The sequence below is a fragment of the Brachypodium distachyon genome, chromosome 3 (genome assembly GCF_000005505.3).
Source record: "Brachypodium distachyon strain Bd21 chromosome 3, Brachypodium_distachyon_v3.0, whole genome shotgun sequence".
In the NCBI taxonomy this organism is placed as follows: Eukaryota; Viridiplantae; Streptophyta; class Magnoliopsida; order Poales; family Poaceae; genus Brachypodium; species Brachypodium distachyon.
The window spans coordinates 42,332,516-42,345,652 of NC_016133.3; the positions used below are offsets into that span (position 1 = coordinate 42,332,516).

General features: G+C 42.9%; 1 long non-coding RNA gene across 21 annotated transcripts; it reads right to left on the reverse strand.

The window, feature by feature from the left end:
- Positions 1-2,351: 2,351 nt before the first annotated feature.
- LOC100844477 lies at positions 2,352-9,844 on the reverse strand. Of its 21 annotated transcripts, none has more exons than XR_001407162.2 (9): positions 9,715-9,844; positions 9,440-9,626; positions 8,440-8,663; positions 8,231-8,363; positions 7,506-8,148; positions 6,767-7,402; positions 4,488-5,960; positions 3,956-4,021; positions 2,352-3,071 (listed from the first exon to the last, which is right to left on the reverse strand). It is a non-coding gene; the product is annotated as a CASP-like protein 16 (long non-coding RNA). The 21 variants fall into 21 exon arrangements; XR_001407163.2 differs by having other exon boundaries at positions 2,352-3,078; XR_001407155.2 differs by having other exon boundaries at positions 2,352-3,286.
- Between the last annotated feature and the right edge of the window lie 3,293 nt (positions 9,845-13,137).

Here is a 13,137-nt window from a genome sequence, read left to right on the forward strand (position 1 = left end):
GAACCGAAATTCCCCTCTTCATGGCTCTGTTGGCTTTGATGGCCGATGGAACGCTATGCTCGCCTAAAAAAGCGCACCGGCAGTAAATCGGATCTTATCCTCCCGTTAGTTTAGAGGAGTGCAGAGTCCAAGTCACAGGTGGCCTCTATATCGGCAGAAGTAAGTTTTCAACAGTCGGCCATGGAGAAAAAAAGAATCTCGGCTAGCGACTGGTTAAGCACGCCGACCCGGAATGTCGGAATGAGTTGATCTCGGCTAGGAGAACTCGGGGCTGTCTCGGCATCGTTCTCGGCTAAGCCCTAGCGGATTTTGGTGGTTTGTCTATGGGAAACTGTCGTGGCCCAACATTGTTCCCTGCCGGACCGCAACAGATTCGGGGACTAGTGTCGGGGGGATGACCCCGAGTAGGGTCATGACGACACAACACTAGCCGAGATGATGGTGGCAAAGCCGACATGGTTATGTATATCGGCATTGTAAAGTCAAACTAACATCAAGCCGGCATCGTGGACGTATGCCGACATTACTATGATTGTCTTATGAGCTTGCAGGATAAGGACGAGCAATCTTGATCTCGGCCCACGCAGAGATCTCTCAACGGTTTTATCCTCACCACGCGGCAGAGGATAAAGCAGCGTCATCATTATCGTGGAAAAGGTGGTCGCCGCTTACGTACCGGTGCCAGGCGACTGCACAAGAGAAGCACCGAAAGAGAATCTCTGACGGAAGCCGGCAGAGGATAGCGGTACTTTCTGCAGGGTGCCAGGAAAAAGTAAAGTTGTCTTGTCCCCTACGGTGCCACCAGGAGGGAACCAAGCCGCGTGCCCGGCAGGGCCCAAGGAAGGTTACGTTAGGACTCGGCCCACATGTCAGTGTGACATGGACGGCCTATAAATAAAACCTTACCCCTCTGCAGAAAGGGACGGAGCACTTAGGCATCTAGGGTTTTCCCCTTCTTTTTCTTCTTCCTCAAGAATACAGCTCAAGGAGCGCCATTGTAGAGTTTGTCTATCTCGGCTAATACAACAAAATAGGAGTAGGAGTCTTACCTCGACAAAAGGGCTCCAAACCTGGGTAAACCTGTGCGTGTTTGTGTAACCTGAGCGTGTTTTCCTTCACGTCCTCCCTCCTCCAGATCCTCCTTCGCCCATCGGCCCCAAGTTAAGTCATCTTATGGCATCTGCCGTGACACCACCACGACACTCCTCTTGCTCGAGCGGTCAGGGGAATCTCCTCCCTCTTTCTTCACGGGAAGGGAACAGGAGGCGGGGAAGGCGGGAAGCAAGCGGGGCGCAGTGCCGGCACCGGCGGCCGCGGAATCGAGCGAGGACCGACGGAGCTCGGGCGAGGCAGGAAGGGAGCAGCGCCGACGGCGAGCGGCCGCGGAATCGAGCGGCGGTCTGGTGGAGCGCGGCCAGGAAGCTGGCGAGACGGGAAGGGAGCGGCACCGGCGGCAGGCGGCCGCGGAATCGATCGGCGGCCCGACTGCATGCAGCCAGAAGCCTGCGATTTTGGAACGGCAACTGAACCAGGCGGTTCGGGCCAAACCGTCCGGTTCACCGGTTTTTGAGAAAACCGCCCGGTTCACCCGGGTTTCCCCCGGTCCGCTTGCCCGTCCGGTCCCATGCGCTTAACAGACCGCACATGGCTCCGGTTCCTATTTTTTCCGGTCGGGCCGCCGGTCCGCTCCGGTTTTCAAAACTAGGGTTGTGAGCAGCTCGGTAACAGACTCGCTTTCTATGTTGAACAGTTGTGTTGTGAACAAGTAAATTGCGCTAGATCTTTTCAGTGTCATCTTGTTGTTTATTTCAACCTGGATTTTTTTTTTGGATCAAAAGGAGCTGCCCCCGGTTTCCGGTTTCAATAAAGAAAACCATAATGGCTTTTACATAATTTAAGAACACTCATAGGCTTCAAAGCACCAGCCCTACAAGCCACCACATTCAAATGCCTGAACACACTGTTTTACACATGGTTTCAATACAACAGAAAACCAAAAAAATAGACCCAACACTTGTAGTTTCATCACCGCCACAACATCCATATCAGCATTGCCAATTTTCCAGCCGCTCACAACATCAACCTCTGAGTAAACGTCGGAAGGCCTCAGCCATCAACCTCTGAGTAACCGTGGGAGTGACCATCTTCCTATCAGTTTAAGTCGATGCAATGTTACATTAAAATAGTTTTCAATATCCTGTCCAAGATCCGAGAGCAAGGCGCATTTTATAGTAAAACAGATTGAAGCTCTAAAATGATTAGTTCTGGAAACAATATGGAAGATCAGAATCAAGATATACGTGTAATCATAGTTATCTGCCGTCAGTTTTCTTTTTAAAAGAAACCGTACGAGAGGCTCCGACAGTGATTCATATTAAAGTAAAAGGATACTAATTACAAGAGAACGTTATTTGCAAAATAAGGGGGAAGGCACAAAGACAAAGAAGCACTCAACAGCTAATTAGCCAATAGTATCCAACCAGTCCAAAATAGCTTACTTTTGACACTCCTTGATCCTAATACAATAAAGGACCAGCTCATCTCTAAAACTAATAAACCACCTAGTACATGAGGGGGGTTTCCTATCAAAGACCATGTCATTTCTTTGCTTCCAAATATGCCAGGCCACACATATAAACACCATAATAAAGCTGGGGCCATTAAAAGGATGTTTGGCAGCCTGCACTCTGTCTTTGATGCCAAGACATAAATCCCAGTGGATCCCAATTTTACGCCAGCAAGCCATGCTGAAAGGGCAACCGAAAAAAGGATGATCAGTGTCTTCCAGAGCAGTAGACGACAAGAAGAACCGGATTTTCTACAATGTCTCTTGTCCATCATCTCAAAAGTGTTGAGCTTCTTCTGAGGAGCCAGTCGAAGACCTTGAGTTTTGGAACACATTTACATTTCCAAACCCAGCCAAGAACCAAGTCGGATTGAAGATCTCCAAAACGATTCAAGTAGTACTTCTGGAGGAATGAAGGGAAGAGCCGCCCAGACAGCTCCAAATGTCGGATTCCATGTTGGCCACTTGTGTAGAATTGATGATCAGGAAAACATCCTCCCATTCACTGAAAGCTTGCTCAGAGAAAGGCAGATTGAAGAGGGACAAGGGATCAATACAAGCAATCACATCTGCTGTCAGATTGGCAACTAATAAAGGCAGATCGTGCAGCTGCCATTGCAAAGTATCATCGATACCCTCTGCCAGTGATCGATATCCTTGAGCTAAGTCAAGTGGTCTGCCCGAGTACTAGCACTGACCATGGAGCTTCAGTATTAAGAGCTTCAGTATTAAATTCAAAGTTTCAGTATTAAATGCGAAGGTATTAATAGTTTCAAGTAAAAAAAAGGTCCTGTATTTGATCAGATTCTAGAATATTTGTGTTGATATACTAATAGTTTCCATATGAACCATCTAAAAGATGCAACTCTAGATTTCTTTCAGTGTGTTCAGACCAAAACTAACTTTTCCAACCCTCAATCCTTGATGGAGTTTAACCTTCAATCCAATTATCCTAAATTGTTTTAAACCCAACTAACACTAAGATGAGCAAATATTTTAAACAAAAATGTGTACCCAATTCTCCGGGTAAAAATGGATTTAGGTGACTTTTTTCCAATCCTACATGATTTAGTTATTCTAAAGATGTGAAATCAGGCTATGTTTCAACCTGATTCTCCTAAATTCTTACATCACCATTTTAAACAGAAAAAAGATAAACCCGGCATGATTTCACTCGAGTTTCCTGCTAGGTTGAATGGCAGAAAAAGATAGAGGTAATTGCAAGCTAGCAAAAACTCAAGTGAAGGTTGTCTGTTTAAAATTCAGAATTTTTTATACAACCCTTTTATTTATCCATGTAGCCATATTTAGTAGCTGAAAAAAGAAAAAAGCCAACTGATATGAGCACATGAAGCTCTGAGAAGAGAAGATACCAGGGACATATTTTACCTTGTGAAGCACCTTTAGCTTTGATCAACTGTAATTCCTCAAAGTGTACCATCTCTCCCATTTTTTCTGCAGAAACAAGCACAAAAAACTATATATCGTGCTTCTTCTTTACCACCTTCAAATCCCAATCCAAACAAACCTAAGACAACTCATGGAATGTTTTCCATTAATTGCCATTGCCCATGAAAAATAATAAAACTTCAACTTAGACTGCATGAGCTAGTCCTACTTTATTTACAAATGGAAACATATTGATTCTCCATTTTTACAGTAACGTCAGGAAAACTTGAAGGTAACATTAAGTTCAGAATGAAAGTTAAAATACAGCTCACAACAGTACCTGAGGGGGCATTAGCAGGTGGAGCAGCCCCATAGAAGAGTTGCTTTATGATATGATTCTTACACTACCAAGTTATCCAATACACTATAAACATGGCATTCAAGTACAGTTGAAACAAACGGATCCTCAACAACCTTTTAATCATTAGGAAACATAGAAATGACAATCAATCTTTGGCAAAATGACTGCTACCTCATACTTGTTGAGAGAGAAAAATCAAGTCCTAGTGTTCTCCTCAAACTGTTCCAATTTGCTCACTGATCACAACTCAACCCATCAACACTCTGCAGCAGTGAAATAAATGTCCTTGGTTATTCTATGTTTCACACCAGAATAAAAGATGGAATTGGAAAATATGAAAAATATGTAATATTGGCTATCCAGTATTTTGTCTAGATGACTTGCTTGCTACCGAATCTGGAGCTAGCATGGGCAGATATAAGCATCAAAAGCTGATCTAGCACAACCTCTTCAAATATGGCGAGCACACATGTAGAACTTGAAACGCTTTGACAAAAGCATCCTCTCACAAAGGCTTCATAGCAACCACAGAAGTAAAAAATATCGAATACGATTATTGCCCCAGATAGAAAATCTCATCTGTTCAAGTAGATTAAGGAACAAAAATAAACATGATTTGGAGTGGACAGTAGAAAAATGATTTACGACACCAAATTGATACCTAATTGTGGTAGACTCTAAACACATATTTTTAAACCCAAATTCCCTTTTTCTTAAACTGAAAACGAATAAACAAATTGAAGGGTTTGAAACACTCCAAAGTGTATTGTGATCTGAAAAGGCCACCATTAAACGGAAAATGCTGATAATGAACAGAGAAACAACATGAGGTGGACAATACCATCAAAGGAAAGTATCCATCTGAAACAACTGATGAAAGGGAAATCTTCAGCAGAGCTGAAGTATCGCATGCATTAAATATAGAGGTCATAAGACAATCAACCACCGTGCTTCTATTGATACATATGTGAACATTTCTCTGACTACTCAATCGGTTAGAAAACAGGAGTAACTGTAAGAGTAGAAAAGGTGGCCAAACAGTTAGATATCACATAAGAAAGGAAATAAAGGAAACTTGGAAATTCAACAGTAAAGGAAGGAAAATAAATTTTATTACTGAAACAACCAAACGACGTACAATTATATAAGACAATAAAGCTCCTGAACCTTTTTTATCTCATGTAGATCCATCGTTTATTGTTTCACTCTAGAGGTGTTCTATATAAGCATCAAAGCTCCTAAAGGCAGATTATTTATTATATCAGATTCGCTATAGAGGTTTACTATATAGGCATCCATGCACAACATGATTAAATCCCACAAAGCTAAGATTACTAGATTAGTCATTGCGGATTTTGTCAAACCATTTCCAGTCCATTTTATTGGCCTGGCAAATGGAATCATGAAACAAACATCCACTTAATGAAGGATACCCAATGATAAGTAATGTAACCTAGTTTTGTAGTCTCTCTCTCACACACACAAATCACATGGCCATGCTGCTTCCCCAATAAACCTCCTGTACAAAATAAAATATGCTAAAAACGGACAGCTAAATAACAATACCTGTCTTGAGCAGCTCCAGAATGAATGCACTTTCTACTGATTGTTCTTGCTCTTTTGCTGCTTCTTACTCATAGCTTCCTACAGTAACAAAACGGTTGATCACAACATTATGCCACACAACCTATAAACAGATGCATATTAACCGGGTCCTATTTTGTTTGATGATTTCAACATAGTATGGTGAAATCTTATCCATAATAGCTGCCACTATTTATGAAGAGAAGCTGAAATCTCCATGCCAAATATACATCATAAGCAATGATCTAAATGAAATGCTAAGACATTAGCCATGCCACTCACATACAACCCACAACTATGAATTTCAGTACAATTCCTAAGCTTCTGGAGCAAATGAGACCACAGGCAAACCCTTGTCAACAGCTTGCCACAACTAAGCTATAGAAAGAGGCCAGTAGGTTTTACAGGCAATAGCAGAAAAATAAGAGGTATGTCCTTCATACAGATTAAACACCCAAAGACCATAAATTATATTAGAATTGTCTGAAAGGCATAAAAACACAGTATACTTTCTTTGGTAGCTAAATATACCTCGTATAGTATAAAGTCCTTTTGGGTTCAATTCTGTTTTAGATGCAGAGTTAATTATTAGAGTTTGTAATACGTTTGTAATGCATATAAATCATCAAGCAAAACAACATCGCCAAGGGGTACCAGCAATTATTGCAACATGAAATCCATTTGACAAGGCGAATTTGCACTCATTTTTTTAACATAGGACCTTAGGTCAAATATCATTCTGTACTTCATTGCAAACCAGAACTGTGTTTGCATTACAAGAACAAATGTGCTAAATATTATGACGTTAGCATATTTTTCTGCAAAGGTTCCATATGCAGCAGAGTCAAAAGTCAAAACATCAGTACCTCTCTTTTGGAAGTCTAAAATGTTTCCCATGATGGATATCTTCAAAGTATTCTCTACAGAGAAAAAGAATCATCATATGATTTTTATTACTTATCCACATCACTTGGGGAATTCTAGCAGCTAATGCAAAAGGAGAAAGAAATAGCTATTATCAGGAATTAGATCCCCACCAATATGAAGTTCTGATTGGCTCAAAAGATTGCTGCAAAGATAGAACAATCACACAAGTGCGACAATTAGTATTACACATTGACAAAAAGTGTGCTAGGAGGCGAACTGCCACAGCCAGTACAAAATGTCATCAGCCACTGGCAAGAATATCAGATGCAAAACAGAACAGAAGAAAACACTTTACAGTACATATAAAAGAGACTATATCCAATACAAAATAATGCAACACGTACATGAATAATTGGGACAGCAGAGTAAAGCCATAGACTGCCATCTTCAATGGCATTTCTGAAATCTGTACTAGTGGCCATGCTTAAACCTCTCGACTCATGTTTCTTTCTTATGATATCAATATCTGACTCCGACAAAGGCTGGACTCCATAAAATTATCTTCTCGAAGGAGGAGCATATCTCAGAGCAGCTACTACAAGTCTGCAACAGAACCACTCCCCTTCTGGTAATTCCTGCAGAAAAGGAAACAAGCTACTATGTTAGCTTTCACCCTAGACATAAGCATTGTTAGTTTCCCGTGATTATATAATGCACATCAAACATGGGTGGGCTCACCATGGTTTAGGAGAGATGCAGGATCCTGAGTTTCTTGCAATTGAGGGCGAGGAGCTAGATCCTCATATCCGTGATCCCAAGGAACCAGTCGATCCAGAACCAAAGTTATATCACCGTGAAATTAATGGTTGGTTGATTCTTACGCTCTCGACCTGATCATGGCTTTAGGAACCAGCAGCACTTCATAAGAAGCAGATATGTATATCATATGCTGTAATTAACCGACCAACAAGAAAAACAGACACTAAAGCATTTTTTTCTGAGCCCACCCTTCCACGTGATGGAATGAAAACATCCAACAAAAGTCAACCATACAGGAATAGTGATCACTCAATTCACCGATACAATATGACTAGGACTTAAACTAATAACCTAAATACTACGCTGCACCAGCTCCTCCTGCTCCCGTTGCTGCTCCAGCTCCTCCTCCTGCTGCTCCTGCTGCTCCTGCTCCTCTGGCTGCCGCCGAGCTACAGTTGAGAAAGAAAGTAAAAAAAAGGGCGAGGAGACTAAAGTACGCGAATACTGTCGAAGTCGCGTAACTAGTGCAGGGATTTGTCCCACACATCTCGATCTGCAGGCTATATGTGCCAGACGAGCCACCTGACGCACTAGCTGCGGTAAAAAGAAGTGCTCCTATGATCTGTAAACAAACAACATGAGTAACTCAAACAAATACTAGGAATTCAGCAAACAAGGAGAAAAGAGCTGATATGTTAACTTACAGCATCTCCTACGGTAATTACGCGAAAGAGCCGGTAATGTCGTAGAAGACGCTTCACCAACAACGCATAAGCGTCCAGAATCATCATCGAGAGGCTCCAGAGACATAGCAGAGCAGACGCTGCAACAAGAAAGCTATCCAAACAAGTAATCATTAGTTATGGTGAAAAGAATTAAATAGTTTTGTGGTTACAAAATAAAAAGAGGTTACCTGAACGCAGGGATATCAGCGAAGTCGCTGCTGGACATCACAGCGACTGCTATGATGGCGCAGACAAACTGGCCAGCTCGAAAGGCCAGTCCAAACGGCGTTCCAGACTTCCCTGGAACGTCGTCCATCCTAACCCCCTGCGGCGGTGCAGCAGCAACCGCCACCGGCCCCTCCACCTCCACCTCCATCGCGTAGATAGCCGCGTGACTCATTTCCTGGGTTTGCTTTATTTATAAGAGTCAAAAGAAACACTTCAATATCAAATAACATGATATAGGCCTCAGCTAATTCGTATTATGAATATCAGAAAACTTTATTTATAGTAGTCACATAAACAAATATCACATAGAAATGCTTTGAGGAAACTAAATCACAGTAAACTAAGTCCCATGACGACTATATCATGCTTGGATTGCATAGTTTACATCATGCTTTGAGGAAAAGAAACCAAAATAGGCTCATGGCCTTCAATCGTACAAGTGAGCAAAAAAAGCACTTGGATTTTGTTACATCAATCAACTTATTAACCACTCTAGAATCACATCAGTGCTTCATTTGGAAGAAGTTGGCCAAACAGAACATGTAGGTTGCCATGGTCCGCTGTAGTGCCTGTTAATTAGTAGCAGTAGTTATTGTGATGTTATTCATATGAAAGAGAGAGGTCATAGGTAGTGGTAGGTAGCAGTAGGCGGCGGGAGAGGTGGCTAGGGGCGTCATCGCGAGCCGTGACAAAATAAATGTTAAAACTCAAACGAAATTACTCACTGCCATAGCATGCGCATCATATTTTTACTATAACATTGCATATTTTTGGCGTCATGCTATACATAGATTTCAGGTATTCACCCTATAACATGGCATATAATTTTCAGTCATTGCACAAATTTTCCACGCATTCACACAGATCAAGCCACTGTAAAATACACACATTTGCCATGCAAAATAAACAAACTGCAGTAGAGGATGCAACGGGGGATGGTGGAAAATCTGCAGTACAGACCTTGGTTCAGTGGTCGGAGTACTGGATCCGGCTGTTGTTATGTCGCAGGAGGTGACAGTCGGAGCAGCTTGGACGGCGGCGGCTCGAAGCAGGTCGGACGGCGGAGGTACGAACCAGCTTGGACGGGGGCGCGGCTCGAACCAGCAGGGACGACGGTGGTCGCACGGCGGCGTCGGGGGGATGAACCCTAATCGCAAGCCACTGGAGATGAGGAGAGTAGGGAGGAATCGCGAGGAGTTCGCGGAAAAATGAAACGCGAGGAGTTCAGGGGAAACCTTCAGCAAGATCGGGGAAAACTCGGAGCCCCCGGCAGATCTTCACTCCTTCGCTCGAGCAAGGCCAGCGACCCAGTGTGAGCAGACGACGCGCAGCGGTGGGGCGAGGAGGATTTTTTTTTTTTTGAGAATAAGCGGGGCGAGGAGGTGCGCTCGGGCGGGACCCACGAGGTCAGCCAATCGCTAGAGCTACAGGTGGCAAACGGCCCGGTCCGCCCTATAGGTGGCTGTCGGGCCGGCCCGGCTCAGGATAAACGGGCCTGGCCGACCAGATCCCTGAAAAACAATATGTTGGGCTGGGCCAAATTAAAGGAAAAATAAGGTGGGCTGGGCCAAAACCAGAACAAATGGTGGGCTAAAATAAAAAACACGGTGGGCTGGGTCAGAATTGAGAAGGTAAATGCGCCATACATGTAATCCGGCGCGGCACAGGCCGTGCTTCGGGTAACTTGGTGCCGGGCCAGGCACAGCCGGGCCAAGCCTGTCGGGCTACCGGGCTTTTCTCCCGATAGCAAGGTATAGTCCGGCCCCTTCTAAACGGGCCTCGTCCGGCCCCCGCAAGCCCGTCTATATAGGGTTTGGGTTGGCCCAAAAAAAAACTCCTACTACAGGCCCAGGCGTGGCACCGAGCCCGGGATGGCCAGCTCGGGCCCTTTAAGGCCGATGGGGCCAGCAATGCCCCTAAAGCCGAAGGTGCCAAAAAGTAAAATAAAAATTTGGATTTGGGCCAAAATTGGTTGAGTTGATCGGCCAAAACTAGTTGAGATGATGGGTCAAATGTAAAAATACGTTGGGGTTGGGCCATATTTTTTTAGAGTTGATGGCCCAAATGAAGAAAATCTAAAAGATAAAGAAGATAGTCGGGCCGTGCCAGGCCAGACCAAGGCCTGAGGTTGAGACCTGGGCCGGGCCGGCCTGATTAACTCTATGCCGGGCCCGATTTCAAGAAAGCCCTGCCCGATGGCCACCTATAGCTAGAGCGGGCGCATGTTCTTGAACCGATTCTAAGAAAAAATTCTTAGCACCTCACTGCTCTAATGTTTAGAACAGGTTCTAAAGCTTCTTAGCACCGGTGTTGACCAGCGTTGTGCTTGTTCTTAGAGTTCTCCCCTCAGTTCAACACTGTTTATAAGCTTGAAAAGGCCTCGACACAAATCAGAAAGAGTCACAGGAAGATAGGGTCTCCTTGTCATAACCCTCTTCCTCGGTTCAGCTCTGGATGGTTTTTGGGCTGGTATTTTGACTGTCAAGTCATTTTCTCCTTAACCCTTTGTCAAAATGTGCTGAAATTTAAACAGTAGCATCAGAACAAATTAAGGAGAAAATGACTTGACATCCTGTACGACGATTTCCCCTCATAATGGTTTCAACCGAATTTTCTAACTACTCCCTCTGACCCATATTATTTGTCTCAAATTTGCCAAAATATGACTGTATATATGTTTAAAAAACGTCTAGATACATGTAATATTTCGACAAGTAATTCCGGCCGGAGGAAGTAGTTTGTTTGGTGGCATCAACCTGATATTCTTTCTGTTCAGGATGTTTCCAAGGTTGACGAGGATATGGAGAAGGTTGGGAAATTGTTTTTCAGAAATGTTGATGCTGGTTTGAAGATAGATCCAAGATATTGCACGAGCTGTAGATCACAACTTGACTTGTCTTCTGTTGTTACTACATTAGACATTGCTGAACTCATTGCATATCTTACCAATGGATATTTTTTCCCGTGGTGAAGTTGGATAATAATTACACTCACAGGTTTAAGGAACTTATAGTTATTGATGAAGTCTCTGAAGTTCCCATCACACATAAAGTATATGTTTTTTTTAGAATCATTGAAGAGCCTTCGGCTGGCTAAACGCACCTAGCTCGCTTGTGACGCGCAGATCTATATGGGCTGGCAGGATGCACACACAGACGGCATGGGCCGTTGAACCGGGCCCAACCAACCACAGGGCTCGGATTTTTCTTCTGTAACAGTGGCCTGCAAGAAAAGTCAGCCAACACGAGATTTATAACCACATCAAACGCTCAGAAATGTAGTAAAAAAAAGGTCAGAAATGATTGGATCTAATTTACTGCAGCAGAGGAAGCAAGACTAGACTGCTTATTGATTGTTTTGTGGTATGTTTTAGACCATATGGTTTTACATTTATTCCATTTTTAATGGTTTTACTCTGAAATTATGTTAATTATACTTCTTTTATGATTAGCTAAAGTAAATGCAGCATCAAGCACCAAACCTTATGATAGGAAGCTGTACTAGTCAAGAATAAAAAAACATGATATTCCATTCGTGTTTTTCAGTTCTAAATTATGTGCATTTTCATGCACCTCCTGATGGAGCGTCGATGTGTGACAAATTGTTTCCTTCTTTTATTTTTGTTTATAGTGATGTCTGCTCTACCCAAGAAGTTTCCAAATTTCTTTTTGTTACCTCGTCCAAATGATATTTGGAGAAAACTTTGCAAGTTACTGGAATTAACTTGAGCAATGTGACTAACAAAATGGTTTCATTACAACTTTGGAAGCTTACCCAACTTTATGCTTTTACTTTTGACTTTCTCTTTACTATTGGAAATATATTTTTAGGGGTTAATTTTCAATACGCACAATTCTTCAAACTTGCATTTGCTCCATATACAGAAGCATTAGGAGCATATATCGCTTTAATGAGGTACAATCGTTATTTTCATCTTCCATGTTACTATGGAAATGGAAGTGTTGTTAGTTCTAAGTAGGGCATGTGTGTCACATTTGTTATGTAAAGTGTAGCCTCTTCCTTATATCGTGCTCTTTTTTTTCCTAGTCTTCTATCTAGGACTAATTCCTTTGGACGTTAGCTTGCACCACACTCCATCATCCCATTTCCCTTCCTTGGCACTCAGGTCTTACAGCGAGTCTTATCATTTCTCATTTCTTATTGGCGAGGAAGGTAAGAGGGCATGAGCCCCCTCCTCTTATAGGTAGGGGCATGGGCCCCCTCCTCTTCAAAGCATTTTTGTTAGAAAATGCATCATGTATGACTAACCTTATTAATATCATATGAGGAAAGCACACATATCAGTAGTCGGGTCTTGACCAACCTTGAAAATGAAAATTCTAAACCAGAAAATTTGATTCGGTAACCATCATAAATGCTCACCACCAATTGATCAACAATTACGGAAATCTAATTACATTATGCTGCTCCGGCTCCCGCTGCTTTAGGTCCAACCGAGGCCGAAGAACTAAGGTTTAGAAAGAATGCGAAGAAAAATGCTACAACGCTAAAGAACACGAATACAACAGACCTCGCGTAACTAGCGCAACTACGTGTCTCGCACGGCTTGATCTCAATACTAAATGTGCCAGATGAGGCACATGCCGCATTGGCTGCAGTCAAAAGAATTGCTCATGCAATCTATTAAAAAAATACGA